At 61.6% G+C, this 19723-nt stretch overlaps 7 non-coding genes across 7 annotated transcripts; all 7 read right to left on the bottom strand.

Moving 5' to 3' along the window:
• Positions 1-2091: 2091 nt before the first annotated feature.
• Positions 2092-2164, bottom strand: TRNAK-CUU (transfer RNA lysine (anticodon CUU)). The gene has a single exon. It is a non-coding gene; the product is annotated as a tRNA-Lys (tRNA).
• Positions 2165-4617: 2453 nt separating this feature from the next.
• TRNAK-CUU (transfer RNA lysine (anticodon CUU)) lies at positions 4618-4690 on the bottom strand. Its single transcript has one exon. It is a non-coding gene; the product is annotated as a tRNA-Lys (tRNA).
• Positions 4691-7143: 2453 nt separating this feature from the next.
• TRNAK-CUU (transfer RNA lysine (anticodon CUU)) lies at positions 7144-7216 on the bottom strand. The gene has a single exon. It is a non-coding gene; the product is annotated as a tRNA-Lys (tRNA).
• A 2453-nt stretch (positions 7217-9669) lies between these two features.
• Positions 9670-9742, bottom strand: TRNAK-CUU (transfer RNA lysine (anticodon CUU)). Its single transcript has one exon. It is a non-coding gene; the product is annotated as a tRNA-Lys (tRNA).
• Positions 9743-12185: 2443 nt separating this feature from the next.
• TRNAK-CUU (transfer RNA lysine (anticodon CUU)) lies at positions 12186-12258 on the bottom strand. The gene has a single exon. It is a non-coding gene; the product is annotated as a tRNA-Lys (tRNA).
• A 2453-nt stretch (positions 12259-14711) lies between these two features.
• Positions 14712-14784, bottom strand: TRNAK-CUU (transfer RNA lysine (anticodon CUU)). The gene has a single exon. It is a non-coding gene; the product is annotated as a tRNA-Lys (tRNA).
• A 2453-nt stretch (positions 14785-17237) lies between these two features.
• On the bottom strand, positions 17238-17310 carry TRNAK-CUU (transfer RNA lysine (anticodon CUU)). The gene has a single exon. It is a non-coding gene; the product is annotated as a tRNA-Lys (tRNA).
• Positions 17311-19723: the final 2413 nt, after the last annotated feature.

Genomic DNA, 19723 nt, shown 5'->3' with positions numbered 1-19723 from the left:
TGCTTTGGCTTTGGCGCTTTCACCTTTGTGGCAAAAGATCAGTTTCCAGGTGCAAAAACCACCCGCCCCGCCCCGCCCCGTCCCGTCCCGCCCCGCCCTGCCCCATTCCCTGCTTTTTTCCCCCTCTTGCCCACTGCCTGTCTCTTTTTTCCCCTCCATTTGGCAAGGAGAGAGAGCCATTGGCCTACACATGCTGTTGGGATCCAGGAGCTCCATCTCAGGTCAGAGCTAGCTTGCGCATGGGGCTGGCCAAGGACAGAGAGAAGAACAGGCCCAGGGCTGCGGGTCTGCTTCAGCCCACCTCCAATCCTGGGCCCGTTGTCATGTGAAGAGAACACGGGGAATTGGAAGTGCCAGTGCCCCTTCCGGGAGAGGGCGTGCGGATTGCCATCCCCGCTACCGCATATGGACCACAATTTTGGCCCAGCGAGAGTTGACCCACACTCGTAGGCGTTCCAAGTGAGCAAAGCCACAGCGGGTGTGGCTCTTGTGGGGGCCTTGTGCGGAGCTTCAGTGCTGGGCCCCTCATCTTTCCCAAAGACTGGAAAGGAAAGAGAGCTGTCAACCAGAAAAAGGCCCTGTGGAAATCACGCTTGATTTGGCAGGCCAGGCCCAGGTAGACCTAGGCACCAGGTGGTGGCCAGATCTCCTTGGAGGCCGGCTTCCCAAACTCGCTTGCCACAAAGTCTCCATCTCCTTGGCTCTGTTCCTAAGGATGCAGCTGCTTGGGAAGAAGAGGGGAAGGGTGCTTCTCTTCCTTGCGGAGAAGCTAGCCCCACATAGGCCCTGGCTAGGGAAGAGCCCATGCCCAGGGGCCCCAATCCCAAACTTGCTGTGCGGGTGCACGTGTCAGTTTTGCGGCAGGGGAACATGACCAAGCCCTGCGTGGTTGTGTAAGTTCCCCGTTGCCTGGAGAAAATCTAAGACCATCAACTATACAAGGGCCTGCAAGAAGGAGAGTGGAGGCCAGCTCTGCATAGGGCAAAGCCCAGCTGCAGTCCAATCAAGTGGCGGGGGGCAGGGTTCCTCCCACTGCACCACCTCTGCCAGGAGCAGGCCTAGCAAGGGCAAGCTTTGGTGCTGGACCTGCCCAAGTCAGTCCCCCCTTGGAAAGCGGTTGTTCCCGGCCTCTCCTCTCAGCCAGCTCTTGGCTTCTGCCTCCCCCTGCCTGGAGCTGAAGCTGAGAAGCCACACAAGGTCCTGGTTGTCCTGCCACTCCCATGTCTGTTTGGGCTTTGCTTGAATTGGAAGGAGGCGCTGGAGAAAAAGCCCACGTTCTTTGGCCGGGAAAGGAACCCAGGCCTCAGCGATGAACGCGCCAAATCCCAGCAACTAGACCACCAGGGAAAGTGCAGCCCGGAGACTCAGGGCCTCCTGCAGCGCTGTCTCACTTGCCTTGTCACAGGTCCCTGCATTTTCTTCCGAGGCTGGTGCCTGCCTCCTTGGGGAGACTTGGGCTTTCCCAAGAGGGAAGCCATCTTGTACCTTAGGCCAACTTGAATTCCCCAACTGGGCAAATGCCAGGGTGTGGGGATCTGCGAGCCGCCCGCACGGGGCCGAGCCCTTCCAGCCTGATCTTCCTCGCTCCTGGCATTGAAATCCAGGTGCTGCCAGGCTGCGCTTTGAGCTCAGCGCAGCCACTCCTGCATGGCTGCTTCTCCCAGCACACGCCGCGCACCGGCACTTGGCGGGCTCCGCGGAGCAGCCTGGCCAGACTCATGGCTGGGATGCGCCCAGCCACCCTCAGCGCCTGGTCCCCCTGGGAGAACCACTTCCTGGCCGCCCGCTCCCACCCCACGAGACCCGAGTCCTCACCCCCAAGGGCAGCGGCGCTTGGAGGTGGGGCCGAGTCCTGGTTGTGTTCCCCAAGTGGCTACCCGCCATGCCGTCCCTGGCCCTCGCAGCCGGGGGAAGTGGCTGCAGTGTGTTCCCGGCACCGGCCTGGCCGCGCCCAGGAACGTGAATGGCATGGCCGGGGCTGTGCGGGCAGGAGGTGCCAGGTGCCTTCCCGCCAAGAGCGGCGGCTGGGGGCAAGCTGGTGCCGAGTCTTGGCCTGGGAGCAAAAGGCACGCGTGGGATCAAAGGTCCATACGCCCAACGTGGGGCTCGAACCCACGACCCTGAGATTAAGAGTCTCATGCTCTACCGACTGAGCTAGTCGGGCAGCTGGGGGCAGGGGCCGCGCCTCGCTTTTCTGCCCTTGCACTGTCTTTAGGGAACGGCTGCATCAGCTGTCAGCACCAGGGCCCGGCAGGCCCAGCCTCTGCCAGCAGGGCTCGGGCGCAAGGGTCCGAGAGGCGCTGTGGCAGGAGGAGGAGGAACTTGGGGCCAGGACGTGCCACAGAACAGGAACAGGAGCAGCCGCGGGTTTTGTTTGCTTATGGTTTTGGGTAGCCAAGCTTCCTGTAGCCCTGAGCTCATCTTGCTCTCGTCTCTACTCCTGGAGCAGTCCAAACGCTCCTGCCAGGACAAGAGATCCGACGGTGAGTCAACAAACGTGGCAACTCAAAGGTCAGGGGCTTGGACTGCTTTGGCTTTGGCGCTTTCACCTTTGTGGCAAAAGATCAGTTTCCAGGTGCAAAAACCACCCGCCCCGCCCCGCCCCGTCCCGTCCCGCCCCGCCCTGCCCCATTCCCTGCTTTTTTCCCCCTCTTGCCCACTGCCTGTCTCTTTTTTCCCCTCCATTTGGCAAGGAGAGAGAGCCATTGGCCTACACATGCTGTTGGGATCCAGGAGCTCCATCTCAGGTCAGAGCTAGCTTGCGCATGGGGCTGGCCAAGGACAGAGAGAAGAACAGGCCCAGGGCTGCGGGTCTGCTTCAGCCCACCTCCAATCCTGGGCCCGTTGTCATGTGAAGAGAACACGGGGAATTGGAAGTGCCAGTGCCCCTTCCGGGAGAGGGCGTGCGGATTGCCATCCCCGCTACCGCATATGGACCACAATTTTGGCCCAGCGAGAGTTGACCCACACTCGTAGGCGTTCCAAGTGAGCAAAGCCACAGCGGGTGTGGCTCTTGTGGGGGCCTTTTGCGGAGCTTCAGTGCTGGGCCCCTCATCTTTCCCAAAGACTGGAAAGGAAAGAGAGCTGTCAACCAGAAAAAGGCCCTGTGGAAATCACGCTTGATTTGGCAGGCCAGGCCCAGGTAGACCTAGGCACCAGGTGGTGGCCAGATCTCCTTGGAGGCCGGCTTCCCAAACTCGCTTGCCACAAAGTCTCCATGTCCTTGGCTCTGTTCCTAAGGATGCAGCTGCTTGGGAAGAAGAGGGGAAGGGTGCTTCTCTTCCTTGCGGAGAAGCTAGCCCCACATAGGCCCTGGCTAGGGAAGAGCCCATGCCCAGGGGCCCCAATCCCAAACTTGCTGTGCGGGTGCACGTGTCAGTTTTGCGGCAGGGGAACATGACCAAGCCCTGCGTGGTTGTGTAAGTTCCCCGTTGCCTGGAGAAAATCTAAGACCATCAACTATACAAGGGCCTGCAAGAAGGAGAGTGGAGGCCAGCTCTGCATAGGGCAAAGCCCAGCTGCAGTCCAATCAAGTGGCGGGGGGCAGGGTTCCTCCCACTGCACCACCTCTGCCAGGAGCAGGCCTAGCAAGGGCAAGCTTTGGTGCTGGACCTGCCCAAGTCAGTCCCCCCTTGGAAAGCGGTTGTTCCCGGCCTCTCCTCTCAGCCAGCTCTTGGCTTCTGCCTCCCCCTGCCTGGAGCTGAAGCTGAGAAGCCACACAAGGTCCTGGTTGTCCTGCCACTCCCATGTCTGTTTGGGCTTTGCTTGAATTGGAAGGAGGCGCTGGAGAAAAAGCCCACGTTCTTTGGCCGGGAAAGGAACCCAGGCCTCAGCGATGAACGCGCCAAATCCCAGCAACTAGACCACCAGGGAAAGTGCAGCCCGGAGACTCAGGGCCTCCTGCAGCGCTGTCTCACTTGCCTTGTCACAGGTCCCTGCATTTTCTTCCGAGGCTGGTGCCTGCCTCCTTGGGGAGACTTGGGCATTCCCAAGAGGGAAGCCATCTTGTACCTTAGGCCAACTTGAATTCCCCAACTGGGCAAATGCCAGGGTGTGGGGATCTGCGAGCCGCCCGCACGGGGCCGAGCCCTTCCAGCCTGATCTTCCTCGCTCCTGGCATTGAAATCCAGGTGCTGCCAGGCTGCGCTTTGAGCTCAGCGCAGCCACTCCTGCATGGCTGCTTCTCCCAGCACACGCCGCGCACCGGCACTTGGCGGGCTCCGCGGAGCAGCCTGGCCAGACTCATGGCTGGGATGCGCCCAGCCACCCTCAGCGCCTGGTCCCCCTGGGAGAACCACTTCCTGGCCGCCCGCTCCCACCCCACGAGACCCGAGTCCTCACCCCCAAGGGCAGCGGCGCTTGGAGGTGGGGCCGAGTCCTGGTTGTGTTCCCCAAGTGGCTACCCGCCATGCCGTCCCTGGCCCTCGCAGCCGGGGGAAGTGGCTGCAGTGTGTTCCCGGCACCGGCCTGGCCGCGCCCAGGAACGTGAATGGCATGGCCGGGGCTGTGCGGGCAGGAGGTGCCAGGTGCCTTCCTGCCAAGAGCGGCGGCTGGGGGCAAGCTGGTGCCGAGTCTTGGCCTGGGACCAAAAGGCACGCGTGGGATCAAAGGTCCATACGCCCAACGTGGGGCTCGAACCCACGACCCTGAGATTAAGAGTCTCATGCTCTACCGACTGAGCTAGTCGGGCAGCTGGGGGCAGGGGCCGCGCCTCGCTTTTCTGCCCTTGCACTGTCTTTAGGGAACGGCTGCATCAGCTGTCAGCACCAGGGCCCGGCAGGCCCAGCCTCTGCCAGCAGGGCTCGGGCGCAAGGGTCCGAGAGGCGCTGTGGCAGGAGGAGGAGGAACTTGGGGCCAGGACGTGCCACAGAACAGGAACAGGAGCAGCCGCGGGTTTTGTTTGCTTATGGTTTTGGGTAGCCAAGCTTCCTGTAGCCCTGAGCTCATCTTGCTCTCGTCTCTACTCCTGGAGCAGTCCAAACGCTCCTGCCAGGACAAGAGATCCGACGGTGAGTCAACAAACGTGGCAACTCAAAGGTCAGGGGCTTGGACTGCTTTGGCTTTGGCGCTTTCACCTTTGTGGCAAAAGATCAGTTTCCAGGTGCAAAAACCACCCGCCCCGCCCCGCCCCGTCCCGTCCCGCCCCGCCCTGCCCCATTCCCTGCTTTTTTCCCCCTCTTGCCCACTGCCTGTCTCTTTTTTCCCCTCCATTTGGCAAGGAGAGAGAGCCATTGGCCTACACATGCTGTTGGGATCCAGGAGCTCCATCTCAGGTCAGAGCTAGCTTGCGCATGGGGCTGGCCAAGGACAGAGAGAAGAACAGGCCCAGGGCTGCGGGTCTGCTTCAGCCCACCTCCAATCCTGGGCCCGTTGTCATGTGAAGAGAACACGGGGAATTGGAAGTGCCAGTGCCCCTTCCGGGAGAGGGCGTGCGGATTGCCATCCCCGCTACCGCATATGGACCACAATTTTGGCCCAGCGAGAGTTGACCCACACTCGTAGGCGTTCCAAGTGAGCAAAGCCACAGCGGGTGTGGCTCTTGTGGGGGCCTTGTGCGGAGCTTCAGTGCTGGGCCCCTCATCTTTCCCAAAGACTGGAAAGGAAAGAGAGCTGTCAACCAGAAAAAGGCCCTGTGGAAATCACGCTTGATTTGGCAGGCCAGGCCCAGGTAGACCTAGGCACCAGGTGGTGGCCAGATCTCCTTGGAGGCCGGCTTCCCAAACTCGCTTGCCACAAAGTCTCCATCTCCTTGGCTCTGTTCCTAAGGATGCAGCTGCTTGGGAAGAAGAGGGGAAGGGTGCTTCTCTTCCTTGCGGAGAAGCTAGCCCCACATAGGCCCTGGCTAGGGAAGAGCCCATGCCCAGGGGCCCCAATCCCAAACTTGCTGTGCGGGTGCACGTGTCAGTTTTGCGGCAGGGGAACATGACCAAGCCCTGCGTGGTTGTGTAAGTTCCCCGTTGCCTGGAGAAAATCTAAGACCATCAACTATACAAGGGCCTGCAAGAAGGAGAGTGGAGGCCAGCTCTGCATAGGGCAAAGCCCAGCTGCAGTCCAATCAAGTGGCGGGGGGCAGGGTTCCTCCCACTGCACCACCTCTGCCAGGAGCAGGCCTAGCAAGGGCAAGCTTTGGTGCTGGACCTGCCCAAGTCAGTCCCCCCTTGGAAAGCGGTTGTTCCCGGCCTCTCCTCTCAGCCAGCTCTTGGCTTCTGCCTCCCCCTGCCTGGAGCTGAAGCTGAGAAGCCACACAAGGTCCTGGTTGTCCTGCCACTCCCATGTCTGTTTGGGCTTTGCTTGAATTGGAAGGAGGCGCTGGAGAAAAAGCCCACGTTCTTTGGCCGGGAAAGGAACCCAGGCCTCAGCGATGAACGCGCCAAATCCCAGCAACTAGACCACCAGGGAAAGTGCAGCCCGGAGACTCAGGGCCTCCTGCAGCGCTGTCTCACTTGCCTTGTCACAGGTCCCTGCATTTTCTTCCGAGGCTGGTGCCTGCCTCCTTGGGGAGACTTGGGCTTTCCCAAGAGGGAAGCCATCTTGTACCTTAGGCCAACTTGAATTCCCCAACTGGGCAAATGCCAGGGTGTGGGGATCTGCGAGCCGCCCGCACGGGGCCGAGCCCTTCCAGCCTGATCTTCCTCGCTCCTGGCATTGAAATCCAGGTGCTGCCAGGCTGCGCTTTGAGCTCAGCGCAGCCACTCCTGCATGGCTGCTTCTCCCAGCACACGCCGCGCACCGGCACTTGGCGGGCTCCGCGGAGCAGCCTGGCCAGACTCATGGCTGGGATGCGCCCAGCCACCCTCAGCGCCTGGTCCCCCTGGGAGAACCACTTCCTGGCCGCCCGCTCCCACCCCACGAGACCCGAGTCCTCACCCCCAAGGGCAGCGGCGCTTGGAGGTGGGGCCGAGTCCTGGTTGTGTTCCCCAAGTGGCTACCCGCCATGCCGTCCCTGGCCCTCGCAGCCGGGGGAAGTGGCTGCAGTGTGTTCCCGGCACCGGCCTGGCCGCGCCCAGGAACGTGAATGGCATGGCCGGGGCTGTGCGGGCAGGAGGTGCCAGGTGCCTTCCCGCCAAGAGCGGCGGCTGGGGGCAAGCTGGTGCCGAGTCTTGGCCTGGGACCAAAAGGCACGCGTGGGATCAAAGGTCCATACGCCCAACGTGGGGCTCGAACCCACGACCCTGAGATTAAGAGTCTCATGCTCTACCGACTGAGCTAGTCGGGCAGCTGGGGGCAGGGGCCGCGCCTCGCTTTTCTGCCCTTGCACTGTCTTTAGGGAACGGCTGCATCAGCTGTCAGCACCAGGGCCCGGCAGGCCCAGCCTCTGCCAGCAGGGCTCGGGCGCAAGGGTCCGAGAGGCGCTGTGGCAGGAGGAGGAGGAACTTGGGGCCAGGACGTGCCACAGAACAGGAACAGGAGCAGCCGCGGGTTTTGTTTGCTTATGGTTTTGGGTAGCCAAGCTTCCTGTAGCCCTGAGCTCATCTTGCTCTCGTCTCTACTCCTGGAGCAGTCCAAACGCTCCTGCCAGGACAAGAGATCCGACGGTGAGTCAACAAACGTGGCAACTCAAAGGTCAGGGGCTTGGACTGCTTTGGCTTTGGTGCTTTCACCTTTGTGGCAAAAGATCAGTTTCCAGGTGCAAAAACCACCCGCCCCGCCCCGCCCCGTCCCGTCCCGCCCCGCCCTGCCCCATTCCCTGCTTTTTTCCCCCTCTTGCCCACTGCCTGTCTCTTTTTTCCCCTCCATTTGGCAAGGAGAGAGAGCCATTGGCCTACACATGCTGTTGGGATCCAGGAGCTCCATCTCAGGTCAGAGCTAGCTTGCGCATGGGGCTGGCCAAGGACAGAGAGAAGAACAGGCCCAGGGCTGCGGGTCTGCTTCAGCCCACCTCCAATCCTGGGCCCGTTGTCATGTGAAGAGAACACGGGGAATTGGAAGTGCCAGTGCCCCTTCCGGGAGAGGGCGTGCGGATTGCCATCCCCGCTACCGCATATGGACCACAATTTTGGCCCAGCGAGAGTTGACCCACACTCGTAGGCGTTCCAAGTGAGCAAAGCCACAGCGGGTGTGGCTCTTGTGGGGGCCTTTTGCGGAGCTTCAGTGCTGGGCCCCTCATCTTTCCCAAAGACTGGAAAGGAAAGAGAGCTGTCAACCAGAAAAAGGCCCTGTGGAAATCACGCTTGATTTGGCAGGCCAGGCCCAGGTAGACCTAGGCACCAGGTGGTGGCCAGATCTCCTTGGAGGCCGGCTTCCCAAACTCGCTTGCCACAAAGTCTCCATCTCCTTGGCTCTGTTCCTAAGGATGCAGCTGCTTGGGAAGAAGAGGGGAAGGGTGCTTCTCTTCCTTGCGGAGAAGCTAGCCCCACATAGGCCCTGGCTAGGGAAGAGCCCATGCCCAGGGGCCCCAATCCCAAACTTGCTGTGCGGGTGCACGTGTCAGTTTTGCGGCAGGGGAACATGACCAAGCCCTGCGTGGTTGTGTAAGTTCCCCGTTGCCTGGAGAAAATCTAAGACCATCAACTATACAAGGGCCTGCAAGAAGGAGAGTGGAGGCCAGCTCTGCATAGGGCAAAGCCCAGCTGCAGTCCAATCAAGTGGCGGGGGGCAGGGTTCCTCCCACTGCACCACCTCTGCCAGGAGCAGGCCTAGCAAGGGCAAGCTTTGGTGCTGGACCTGCCCAAGTCAGTCCCCCCTTGGAAAGCGGTTGTTCCCGGCCTCTCCTCTCAGCCAGCTCTTGGCTTCTGCCTCCCCCTGCCTGGAGCTGAAGCTGAGAAGCCACACAAGGTCCTGGTTGTCCTGCCACTCCCATGTCTGTTTGGGCTTTGCTTGAATTGGAAGGAGGCGCTGGAGAAAAAGCCCACGTTCTTTGGCCGGGAAAGGAACCCAGGCCTCAGCGATGAACGCGCCAAATCCCAGCAACTAGACCACCAGGGAAAGTGCAGCCCGGAGACTCAGGGCCTCCTGCAGCGCTGTCTCACTTGCCTTGTCACAGGTCCCTGCATTTTCTTCCGAGGCTGGTGCCTGCCTCCTTGGGGAGACTTGGGCATTCCCAAGAGGGAAGCCATCTTGTACCTTAGGCCAACTTGAATTCCCCAACTGGGCAAATGCCAGGGTGTGGGGATCTGCGAGCCGCCCGCACGGGGCCGAGCCCTTCCAGCCTGATCTTCCTCGCTCCTGGCATTGAAATCCAGGTGCTGCCAGGCTGCGCTTTGAGCTCAGCGCAGCCACTCCTGCATGGCTGCTTCTCCCAGCACACGCCGCGCACCGGCACTTGGCGGGCTCCGCGGAGCAGCCTGGCCAGACTCATGGCTGGGATGCGCCCAGCCACCCTCAGCGCCTGGTCCCCCTGGGAGAACCACTTCCTGGCCGCCCGCTCCCACCCCACGAGACCCGAGTCCTCACCCCCAAGGGCAGCGGCGCTTGGAGGTGGGGCCGAGTCCTGGTTGTGTTCCCCAAGTGGCTACCCGCCATGCCGTCCCTGGCCCTCGCAGCCGGGGGAAGTGGCTGCAGTGTGTTCCCGGCACCGGCCTGGCCGCGCCCAGGAACGTGAATGGCATGGCCGGGGCTGTGCGGGCAGGAGGTGCCAGGTGCCTTCCCGCCAAGAGCGGCGGCTGGGGGCAAGCTGGTGCCGAGTCTTGGCCTGGGACCAAAAGGCACGCGTGGGATCAAAGGTCCATACGCCCAACGTGGGGCTCGAACCCACGACCCTGAGATTAAGAGTCTCATGCTCTACCGACTGAGCTAGTCGGGCAGCTGGGGGCAGGGCCCGCGCCTCGCTTTTCTGCCCTTGCACTGTCTTTAGGGAACGGCTGCATCAGCTGTCAGCACCAGGGCCCGGCAGGCCCAGCCTCTGCCAGCAGGGCTCGGGCGCAAGGGTCCGAGAGGCGCTGTGGCAGGAGGAGGAGGAACTTGGGGCCAGGACGTGCCACAGAACAGGAACAGGAGCAGCCGCGGGTTTTGTTTGCTTATGGTTTTGGGTAGCCAAGCTTCCTGTAGCCCTGAGCTCATCTTGCTCTCGTCTCTACTCCTGGAGCAGTCCAAACGCTCCTGCCAGGACAAGAGATCCGACGGTGAGTCAACAAACGTGGCAACTCAAAGGTCAGGGGCTTGGACTGCTTTGGCTTTGGCGCTTTCACCTTTGTGGCAAAAGATCAGTTTCCAGGTGCAAAAACCACCCGCCCCGCCCCGTCCCGCCCCGCCCTGCCCCATTCCCTGCTTTTTTCCCCCTCTTGCCCACTGCCTGTCTCTTTTTTCCCCTCCATTTGGCAAGGAGAGAGAGCCATTGGCCTACACATGCTGTTGGGAACCAGGAGCTCCATCTCAGGTCAGAGCTAGCTTGCGCATGGGGCTGGCCAAGGACAGAGAGAAGAACAGGCCCAGGGTTGCGGGTCTGCTTCAGCCCACCTCCAATCCTGGGCCCGTTGTCATGTGAAGAGAACACGAGGAATTGGAAGTGCCAGTGCCCCTTCTGGGAGAGGGCGTGCGGATTGCCATCCCCGCTACCGCATATGGACCACAATTTTGGCCCAGCGAGAGTTGACCCACACTCGTAGGCGTTCCAAGTGAGCAAAGCCACAGCGGGTGTGGCTCTTGTGGGGGCCTTGTGCGGAGCTTCAGTGCTGGGCCCCTCATCTTTCCCAAAGACTGGAAAGGAAAGAGAGCTGTCAACCAGAAAAAGGCCCTGTGGAAATCACGCTTGATTTGGCAGGCCAGGCCCAGGTAGACCTAGGCACCAGGTGGTGGCCAGATCTCCTTGGAGGCCGGCTTCCCAAACTCGCTTGCCACAAAGTCTCCATCTCCTTGGCTCTGTTCCTAAGGATGCAGCTGCTTGGGAAGAAGAGGGGAAGGGTGCTTCTCTTCCTTGCGGAGAAGCTAGCCCCACATAGGCCCTGGCTAGGGAAGAGCCCATGCCCAGGGGCCCCAATCCCAAACTTGCTGTGCGGGTGCACGTGTCAGTTTTGCGGCAGGGGAACATGACCAAGCCCTGCGTGGTTGTGTAAGTTCCCCGTTGCCTGGAGAAAATCTAAGACCATCAACTATACAAGGGCCTGCAAGAAGGAGAGTGGAGGCCAGCTCTGCATAGGGCAAAGCCCAGCTGCAGTCCAATCAAGTGGCGGGGGGCAGGGTTCCTCCCACTGCACCACCTCTGCCAGGAGCAGGCCTAGCAAGGGCAAGCTTTGGTGCTGGACCTGCCCAAGTCAGTCCCCCCTTGGAAAGCGGTTGTTCCCGGCCTCTCCTCTCAGCCAGCTCTTGGCTTCTGCCTCCCCCTGCCTGGAGCTGAAGCTGAGAAGCCACACAAGGTCCTGGTTGTCCTGCCACTCCCATGTCTGTTTGGGCTTTGCTTGAATTGGAAGGAGGCGCTGGAGAAAAAGCCCACGTTCTTTGGCCGGGAAAGGAACCCAGGCCTCAGCGATGAACGCGCCAAATCCCAGCAACTAGACCACCAGGGAAAGTGCAGCCCGGAGACTCAGGGCCTCCTGCAGCGCTGTCTCACTTGCCTTGTCACAGGTCCCTGCATTTTCTTCCGAGGCTGGTGCCTGCCTCCTTGGGGAGACTTGGGCATTCCCAAGAGGGAAGCCATCTTGTACCTTAGGCCAACTTGAATTCCCCAACTGGGCAAATGCCAGGGTGTGGGGATCTGCGAGCCGCCCGCACGGGGCCGAGCCCTTCCAGCCTGATCTTCCTCGCTCCTGGCATTGAAATCCAGGTGCTGCCAGGCTGCGCTTTGAGCTCAGCGCAGCCACTCCTGCATGGCTGCTTCTCCCAGCACACGCCGCGCACCGGCACTTGGCGGGCTCCGCGGAGCAGCCTGGCCAGACTCATGGCTGGGATGCGCCCAGCCACCCTCAGCGCCTGGTCCCCCTGGGAGAACCACTTCCTGGCCGCCCGCTCCCACCCCACGAGACCCGAGTCCTCACCCCCAAGGGCAGCGGCGCTTGGAGGTGGGGCCGAGTCCTGGTTGTGTTCCCCAAGTGGCTACCCGCCATGCCGTCCCTGGCCCTCGCAGCCGGGGGAAGTGGCTGCAGTGTGTTCCCGGCACCGGCCTGGCCGCGCCCAGGAACGTGAATGGCATGGCCGGGGCTGTGCGGGCAGGAGGTGCCAGGTGCCTTCCCGCCAAGAGCGGCGGCTGGGGGCAAGCTGGTGCCGAGTCTTGGCCTGGGACCAAAAGGCACGCGTGGGATCAAAGGTCCATACGCCCAACGTGGGGCTCGAACCCACGACCCTGAGATTAAGAGTCTCATGCTCTACCGACTGAGCTAGTCGGGCAGCTGGGGGCAGGGGCCGCGCCTCGCTTTTCTGCCCTTGCACTGTCTTTAGGGAACGGCTGCATCAGCTGTCAGCACCAGGGCCCGGCAGGCCCAGCCTCTGCCAGCAGGGCTCGGGCGCAAGGGTCCGAGAGGCGCTGTGGCAGGAGGAGGAGGAACTTGGGGCCAGGACGTGCCACAGAACAGGAACAGGAGCAGCCGCGGGTTTTGTTTGCTTATGGTTTTGGGTAGCCAAGCTTCCTGTAGCCCTGAGCTCATCTTGCTCTCGTCTCTACTCCTGGAGCAGTCCAAACGCTCCTGCCAGGACAAGAGATCCGACGGTGAGTCAACAAACGTGGCAACTCAAAGGTCAGGGGCTTGGACTGCTTTGGCTTTGGCGCTTTCACCTTTGTGGCAAAAGATCAGTTTCCAGGTGCAAAAACCACCCGCCCCGCCCCGCCCCGTCCCGTCCCGCCCCGCCCTGCCCCATTCCCTGCTTTTTTCCCCCTCTTGCCCACTGCCTGTCTCTTTTTTCCCCTCCATTTGGCAAGGAGAGAGAGCCATTGGCCTACACATGCTGTTGGGATCCAGGAGCTCCATCTCAGGTCAGAGCTAGCTTGCGCATGGGGCTGGCCAAGGACAGAGAGAAGAACAGGCCCAGGGCTGCGGGTCTGCTTCAGCCCACCTCCAATCCTGGGCCCGTTGTCATGTGAAGAGAACACGGGGAATTGGAAGTGCCAGTGCCCCTTCCGGGAGAGGGCGTGCGGATTGCCATCCCCGCTACCGCATATGGACCACAATTTTGGCCCAGCGAGAGTTGACCCACACTCGTAGGCGTTCCAAGTGAGCAAAGCCACAGCGGGTGTGGCTCTTGTGGGGGCCTTGTGCGGAGCTTCAGTGCTGGGCCCCTCATCTTTCCCAAAGACTGGAAAGGAAAGAGAGCTGTCAACCAGAAAAAGGCCCTGTGGAAATCACGCTTGATTTGGCAGGCCAGGCCCAGGTAGACCTAGGCACCAGGTGGTGGCCAGATCTCCTTGGAGGCCGGCTTCCCAAACTCGCTTGCCACAAAGTCTCCATCTCCTTGGCTCTGTTCCTAAGGATGCAGCTGCTTGGGAAGAAGAGGGGAAGGGTGCTTCTCTTCCTTGCGGAGAAGCTAGCCCCACATAGGCCCTGGCTAGGGAAGAGCCCATGCCCAGGGGCCCCAATCCCAAACTTGCTGTGCGGGTGCACGTGTCAGTTTTGCGGCAGGGGAACATGACCAAGCCCTGCGTGGTTGTGTAAGTTCCCCGTTGCCTGGAGAAAATCTAAGACCATCAACTATACAAGGGCCTGCAAGAAGGAGAGTGGAGGCCAGCTCTGCATAGGGCAAAGCCCAGCTGCAGTCCAATCAAGTGGCGGGGGGCAGGGTTCCTCCCACTGCACCACCTCTGCCAGGAGCAGGCCTAGCAAGGGCAAGCTTTGGTGCTGGACCTGCCCAAGTCAGTCCCCCCTTGGAAAGCGGTTGTTCCCGGCCTCTCCTCTCAGCCAGCTCTTGGCTTCTGCCTCCCCCTGCCTGGAGCTGAAGCTGAGAAGCCACACAAGGTCCTGGTTGTCCTGCCACTCCCATGTCTGTTTGGGCTTTGCTTGAATTGGAAGGAGGCGCTGGAGAAAAAGCCCACGTTCTTTGGCCGGGAAAGGAACCCAGGCCTCAGCGATGAACGCGCCAAATCCCAGCAACTAGACCACCAGGGAAAGTGCAGCCCGGAGACTCAGGGCCTCCTGCAGCGCTGTCTCACTTGCCTTGTCACAGGTCCCTGCATTTTCTTCCGAGGCTGGTGCCTGCCTCCTTGGGGAGACTTGGGCATTCCCAAGAGGGAAGCCATCTTGTACCTTAGGCCAACTTGAATTCCCCAACTGGGCAAATGCCAGGGTGTGGGGATCTGCGAGCCGCCCGCACGGGGCCGAGCCCTTCCAGCCTGATCTTCCTCGCTCCTGGCATTGAAATCCAGGTGCTGCCAGGCTGCGCTTTGAGCTCAGCGCAGCCACTCCTGCATGGCTGCTTCTCCCAGCACACGCCGCGCACCGGCACTTGGCGGGCTCCGCGGAGCAGCCTGGCCAGACTCATGGCTGGGATGCGCCCAGCCACCCTCAGCGCCTGGTCCCCCTGGGAGAACCACTTCCTGGCCGCCCGCTCCCACCCCACGAGACCCGAGTCCTCACCCCCAAGGGCAGCGGCGCTTGGAGGTGGGGCCGAGTCCTGGTTGTGTTCCCCAAGTGGCTACCCGCCATGCCGTCCCTGGCCCTCGCAGCCGGGGGAAGTGGCTGCAGTGTGTTCCCGGCACCGGCCTGGCCGCGCCCAGGAACGTGAATGGCATGGCCGGGGCTGTGCGGGCAGGAGGTGCCAGGTGCCTTCCCGCCAAGAGCGGCGGCTGGGGGCAAGCTGGTGCCGAGTCTTGGCCTGGGACCAAAAGGCACGCGTGGGATCAAAGGTCCATACGCCCAACGTGGGGCTCGAACCCACGACCCTGAGATTAAGAGTCTCATGCTCTACCGACTGAGCTAGTCGGGCAGCTGGGGGCAGGGGCCGCGCCTCGCTTTTCTGCCCTTGCACTGTCTTTAGGGAACGGCTGCATCAGCTGTCAGCACCAGGGCCCGGCAGGCCCAGCCTCTGCCAGCAGGGCTCGGGCGCAAGGGTCCGAGAGGCGCTGTGGCAGGAGGAGGAGGAACTTGGGGCCAGGACGTGCCACAGAACAGGAACAGGAGCAGCCGCGGGTTTTGTTTGCTTATGGTTTTGGGTAGCCAAGCTTCCTGTAGCCCTGAGCTCATCTTGCTCTCGTCTCTACTCCTGGAGCAGTCCAAACGCTCCTGCCAGGACAAGAGATCCGACGGTGAGTCAACAAACGTGGCAACTCAAAGGTCAGGGGCTTGGACTGCTTTGGCTTTGGCGCTTTCACCTTTGTGGCAAAAGATCAGTTTCCAGGTGCAAAAACCACCCGCCCCGCCCCGCCCCGTCCCGTCCCGCCCCGCCCTGCCCCATTCCCTGCTTTTTTCCCCCTCTTGCCCACTGCCTGTCTCTTTTTTCCCCTCCATTTGGCAAGGAGAGAGAGCCATTGGCCTACACATGCTGTTGGGATCCAGGAGCTCCATCTCAGGTCAGAGCTAGCTTGCGCATGGGGCTGGCCAAGGACAGAGAGAAGAACAGGCCCAGGGCTGCGGGTCTGCTTCAGCCCACCTCCAATCCTGGGCCCGTTGTCATGTGAAGAGAACACGGGGAATTGGAAGTGCCAGTGCCCCTTCCGGGAGAGGGCGTGCGGATTGCCATCCCCGCTACCGCATATGGACCACAATTTTGGCCCAGCGAGAGTTGACCCACACTCGTAGGCGTTCCAAGTGAGCAAAGCCACAGCGGGTGTGGCTCTTGTGGGGGCCTTGTGCGGAGCTTCAGTGCTGGGCCCCTCATCTTTCCCAAAGACTGGAAAGGAAAGAGAGCTGTCAACCAGAAAAAGGCCCTGTGGAAATCACGCTTGATTTGGCAGGCCAGGCCCAGGTAGACCTAGGCACCAGGTGGTGGCCAGATCTCCTTGGAGGCCGGCTTCCCAAACTCGCTTGCCACAAAGTCTCCATCTCCTTGGCTCTGTTCCTAAGGATGCAGCTGCTTGGGAAGAAGAGGGGAAGGGTGCTTCTCTTCCTTGCGGAGAAGCTAGCCCCACATAGGCCCTGGCTAGGGAAGAGCCCATGCCCAGGGGCCCCAATCCCAAACTTGCTGTGCGGGTGCACGTGTCAGTTTTGCGGCAGGGGAACATGACCAAGCCCTGCGTGGTTGTGTAAGTTCCCCGTTGCCTGGAGAAAATCTAAGACCATCAACTATACAAGGGCCTGCAAGAAGGAGAGTGGAGGCCAGCTCTGCATAGGGCAAAGCCCAGCTGCAGTCCAATCAAGTGGCGGGGGGCAGGGTTCCTCCCACTGCACCACCTCTGCCAGGAGCAGGCCTAGCAAGGGCAAGCTTTGGTGCTGGACCTGCCCAAGTCAGTCCCCCCTTGGAAAGCGGTTGTTCCCGGCCTCTCCTCTCAGCCAGCTCTTGGCTTCTGCCTCCCCCTGCCTGGAGCTGAAGCTGAGAAGCCACACAAGGTCCTGGTTGTCCTGCCACTCCCATGTCTGTTTGGGCTTTGCTTGAATTGGAAGGAGGCGCTGGAGAAAAAGCCCACGTTCTTTGGCCGGGAAAGGAACCCAGGCCTCAGCGATGAACGCGCCAAATCCCAGCAACTAGACCACCAGGGAAAGTGCAGCCCGGAGACTCAGGGCCTCCTGCAGCGCTGTCTCACTTGCCTTGTCACAGGTCCCTGCATTTTCTTCCGAGGCTGGTGCCTGCCTCCTTGGGGAGACTTGGGCTTTCCCAAGAGGGAAGCCATCTTGTACCTTAGGCCAACTTGAATTCCCCAACTGGGCAAATGCCAGGGTGTGGGGATCTGCGAGCCGCCCGCACGGGGCCGAGCCCTTCCAGCCTGATCTTCCTCGCTCCTGGCATTGAAATCCAGGTGCTGCCAGGCTGCGCTTTGAGCTCAGCGCAGCCACTCCTGCATGGCTGCTTCTCCCAGCACACGCCGCGCACCGGCACTTGGCGGGCTCCGCGGAGCAGCCTGGCCAGACTCATGGCTGGGATGCGCCCAGCCACCCTCAGCGCCTGGTCCCCCTGGGAGAACCACTTCCTGGCCGCCCGCTCCCACCCCACGAGACCCGAGTCCTCACCCCCAAGGGCAGCGGCGCTTGGAGGTGGGGCCGAGTCCTGGTTGTGTTCCCCAAGTGGCTACCCGCCATGCCGTCCCTGGCCCTCGCAGCCGGGGGAAGTGGCTGCAGTGTGTTCCCGGCACCGGCCTGGCCGCGCCCAGGAACGTGAATGGCATGGCCGGGGCTGTGCGGGCAGGAGGTGCCAGGTGCCTTCCCGCCAAGAGCGGCGGCTGGGGGCAAGCTGGTGCCGAGTCTTGGCCTGGGACCAAAAGGCACGCGTGGGATCAAAGGTCCATACGCCCAACGTGGGGCTCGAACCCACGACCCTGAGATTAAGAGTCTCATGCTCTACCGACTGAGCTAGTCGGGCAGCTGGGGGCAGGGGCCGCGCCTCGCTTTTCTGCCCTTGCACTGTCTTTAGGGAACGGCTGCATCAGCTGTCAGCACCAGGGCCCGGCAGGCCCAGCCTCTGCCAGCAGGGCTCGGGCGCAAGGGTCCGAGAGGCGCTGTGGCAGGAGGAGGAGGAACTTGGGGCCAGGACGTGCCACAGAACAGGAACAGGAGCAGCCGCGGGTTTTGTTTGCTTATGGTTTTGGGTAGCCAAGCTTCCTGTAGCCCTGAGCTCATCTTGCTCTCGTCTCTACTCCTGGAGCAGTCCAAACGCTCCTGCCAGGACAAGAGATCCGACGGTGAGTCAACAAACGTGGCAACTCAAAGGTCAGGGGCTTGGACTGCTTTGGCTTTGGCGCTTTCACCTTTGTGGCAAAAGATCAGTTTCCAGGTGCAAAAACCACCCGCCCCGCCCCGCCCCGTCCCGTCCCGCCCCGCCCTGCCCCATTCCCTGCTTTTTTCCCCCTCTTGCCCACTGCCTGTCTCTTTTTTCCCCTCCATTTGGCAAGGAGAGAGAGCCATTGGCCTACACATGCTGTTGGGATCCAGGAGCTCCATCTCAGGTCAGAGCTAGCTTGCGCATGGGGCTGGCCAAGGACAGAGAGAAGAACAGGCCCAGGGCTGCGGGTCTGCTTCAGCCCACCTCCAATCCTGGGCCCGTTGTCATGTGAAGAGAACACGGGGAATTGGAAGTGCCAGTGCCCCTTCCGGGAGAGGGCGTGCGGATTGCCATCCCCGCTACCGCATATGGACCACAATTTTGGCCCAGCGAGAGTTGACCCACACTCGTAGGCGTTCCAAGTGAGCAAAGCCACAGCGGGTGTGGCTCTTGTGGGGGCCTTGTGCGGAGCTTCAGTGCTGGGCCCCTCATCTTTCCCAAAGACTGGAAAGGAAAGAGAGCTGTCAACCAGAAAAAGGCCCTGTGGAAATCACGCTTGATTTGGCAGGCCAGGCCCAGGTAGACCTAGGCACCAGGTGGTGGCCAGATCTCCTTGGAGGCCAGCTTCCCAAACTCGCTTGCCACAAAGTCTCCATCTCCTTGGCTCTGTTCCTAAGGATGCAGCTGCTTGGGAAGAAGAGGGGAAGGGTGCTTCTCTTCCTTGCGGAGAAGCTAGCCCCACATAGGCCCTGGCTAGGGAAGAGCCCATGCCCAGGGGCCCCAATCCCAAACTTGCTGTGCGGGTGCACGTGTCAGTTTTGCGGCAGGGGAACATGACCAAGCCCTGCGTGGTTGTGTAAGTTCCCCGTTGCCTGGAGAAAATCTAAGACCATCAACTATACAAGGGCCTGCAAGAAGGAGAGTGGAGGCCAGCTCTGCATAGGGCAAAGCCCAGCTGCAGTCCAATCAAGTGGCGGGGGGCAGGGTTCCTCCCACTGCACCACCTCTGCCAGGAGCAGGCCTAGCAAGGGCAAGCTTTGGTGCTGGACCTGCCCAAGTCAGTCCCCCCTTGGAAAGCGGTTGTTCCCGGCCTCTCCTCTCAGCCAGCTCTTGGCTTCTGCCTCCCCCTGCCTGGAGCTGAAGCTGAGAAGCCACACAAGGTCCTGGTTGTCCTGCCACTCCCATGTCTGTTTGGGCTTTGCTTGAATTGGAAGGAGGCGCTGGAGAAAAAGCCCACGTTCTTTGGCCGGGAAAGGAACCCAGGCCTCAGCGATGAACGCGCCAAATCCCAGCAACTAGACCACCAGGGAAAGTGCAGCCCGGAGACTCAGGGCCTCCTGCAGCGCTGTCTCACTTGCCTTGTCACAGGTCCCTGCATTTTCTTCCGAGGCTGGTGCCTGCCTCCTTGGGGAGACTTGGGCTTTCCCAAGAGGGAAGCCATCTTGTACCTTAGGCCAACTTGAATTCCCCAACTGGGCAAATGCCAGGGTGTGGGGATCTGCGAGCCGCCCGCACGGGGCCGAGCCCTTCCAGCCTGATCTTCCTCGCTCCTGGCATTGAAATCCAGGTGCTGCCAGGCTGCGCTTTGAGCTCAGCGCAGCCACTCCTGCATGGCTGCTTCTCCCAGCACACGCCGCGCACCGGCACTTGGCGGGCTCCGCGGAGCAGCCTGGCCAGACTCATGGCTGGGATGCGCCCAGCCACCCTCAGCGCCTGGTCCCCCTGGGAGAACCACTTCCTGGCCGCCCGCTCCCACCCCACGAGACCCGAGTCCTCACCCCCAAGGGCAGCGGCGCTTGGAGGTGGGGCCGAGTCCTGGTTGTGTTCCCCAAGTGGCTACCCGCCATGCCGTCCCTGGCCCTCGCAGCCGGGGGAAGTGGCTGCAGTGTGTTCCCGGCACCGGCCTGGCCGCGCCCAGGAACGTGAATGGCATGGCCGGGGCTGTGCGGGCAGGAGGTGCCAGGTGCCTTCCCGCCAAGAGCGGCGGCTGGGGGCAAGCTGGTGCCGAGTCTTG

Source organism: Alligator mississippiensis, chromosome 11 (assembly GCF_030867095.1).
Source record: "Alligator mississippiensis isolate rAllMis1 chromosome 11, rAllMis1, whole genome shotgun sequence".
Taxonomy (NCBI): Eukaryota; Metazoa; Chordata; order Crocodylia; family Alligatoridae; genus Alligator; species Alligator mississippiensis.
The sequence above is the reverse complement of the archived record's forward strand: the minus strand, read 5'-3'. Positions and strand labels throughout refer to the sequence as shown.